Source organism: Gracilinanus agilis, chromosome 2 (assembly GCF_016433145.1).
Source record: "Gracilinanus agilis isolate LMUSP501 chromosome 2, AgileGrace, whole genome shotgun sequence".
NCBI lineage: Eukaryota > Metazoa > Chordata > Mammalia > Didelphimorphia > Didelphidae > Gracilinanus > Gracilinanus agilis.
The window spans coordinates 361,455,931-361,457,865 of record NC_058131.1 but is presented as its reverse complement, the minus strand read 5'-3'; positions in this window follow the sequence as shown (position 1 = coordinate 361,457,865).

Below are 1,935 nucleotides of genomic sequence, written 5' to 3'. Positions count from 1 at the left end.
GAAGGAAGGAAGGAAGGAAGGAAGGAAGGAAGGAAGGAAGGAAGGAAGGAAGGAAGGAAGGAAGGAAATGTTCTATACTCATATTCCCTCATCCTGACAAAGAAAGAAGGAACATAGACTCATATCATTTTTCGTGGCTATATTTGGTCATTTTAATTTTATAATATTCAGTTTAGATTGGTTTATTGTTCTTTTTATCAACACTGTTTTTATAATTCTGTATATTATTTTCTGTCTTGCACTTATTTTGCTTTGTTGGTTACTGCACATAAATGCTCCATTACATTCATTTATCTAGTTTTTTAGCCATAAAAACAGATAGGCATCTACTTTGTTATTCTTTGAAACAAAAAGAAAAGTACTGATGTGTGTGTGTGTGTGTGTGTATGTGTGTGTATAGTACCTTTGTTTTATCATCAACCTCTTTTGGGATATATTCCTATATTGAGGGTTTCTACTCTCTCTGTGTCTGCCTGTCTCTGTCTCTGTCTCTGTCTCTGTCTCTGTCTCTGTCTCTGTCTCTGTCTCTGTCTCTGTCTCTCTCTGTCTCTCTCTGTCTTTGTCTCTCTCTCTCTCTCTCTCCAGGCCTCAGGACTTAAGGATCTGACTAGACCAATGGGGCAGTAAGAAATTCAAGACTGTTGAATAGCCATAGATAGGATTATATAAAATCATTTCAACTCTATTGGTAACCTGTAATAAAGCTTCAGACTATAGAGAAACAAAACCTATTTAAGTTCCAGACTGGACAGTCCAATGGGTCACTCCCTACTTCCCTGATTGGCTAAATAAGATAAAGATTATCTTTAGTGACATCAGAGCCCATCTCATTCTATAAAGAGATATAGCTCTTTGAGCCTGGTAGACTACTCACTTTGTGGGCTTCTATTGCTACTGACCTGGGTGAATCTCAGGGGAGCTAAGGTACCTGGAGACCTATTAACATACACATGTAAATTCATTATTGCTATCTAGTAAAGGAAAAAATGTTATTTTATTTTATTTTTTTGGATCCATTGTACAATTAACTATCTGCTTAATGGTGGGATTTCTGGATCCAAATGTATGGATATTTTAATCACTTTCTTAGCATAATCTCAAAATTACTTTCTGGAATGTTTGGATCAGTTCTGTTACTGTGTCAATCAACAAACATCATTAAGCCTTTATTACATTCAAGATACTGTCTTAAGTACTGGGGATACAAATTAAGAGAAAAGCAATTTTTTCCCTCAAGCAGAAAATGTTTAAATGTTTAGAAATGTTTAAAAAGAGAGAAAATGTTTAAATCAGAACATACAGATAAATACAGAGTAGATGGAAGGTAACCTTAGAAGGGATGGTAGTAGTAGTTGGGAGGACTAGGAAAGGTTTTGTGTAGGACATGATCCTTGAGATCTAAAGGAAGCCAAAGATACTGCAATTAAAATTCCTTGGAGACTGTATATTAATTTATAATTATTTATTTATTATTTATTTTCTTATCTATCAATTAATTAATTGGCTTTCCATTTATTTATTTGTTATTTTATTAGATATTATTAATTATTTATTAGTAAAAGTTAAAGAGAGATAAGGAAAGAGAAAAGAAGAAAGATCACCAGCCTCTCTACCCCCAACTAAAGAATCTTCAAGTCATTCTGTGCTTCCTAGGATCCAGCTCCTACACAAGTCTCAAGTGGATCAAGTTGCATGTCCAATCAGGGAGAGAATACCAAGCGAAAAGAGCAAGCTACTGTGGTCCATCCCCTTTCTTAGAAGAGCACTGATATCATTTCTACTGGGGTTCTCTGATTGGAGAGTCAGGTCCCGAGTCCTGACTTCCAGACAGGTCCCCACTTTATGAGTACTTCTACCAGCCCCATCCCAAAGTGAGGTCTCCAGGTACCCACAGGGCACTTGAGTCATATGACTTAATGTGAGGCACAGGTAAGG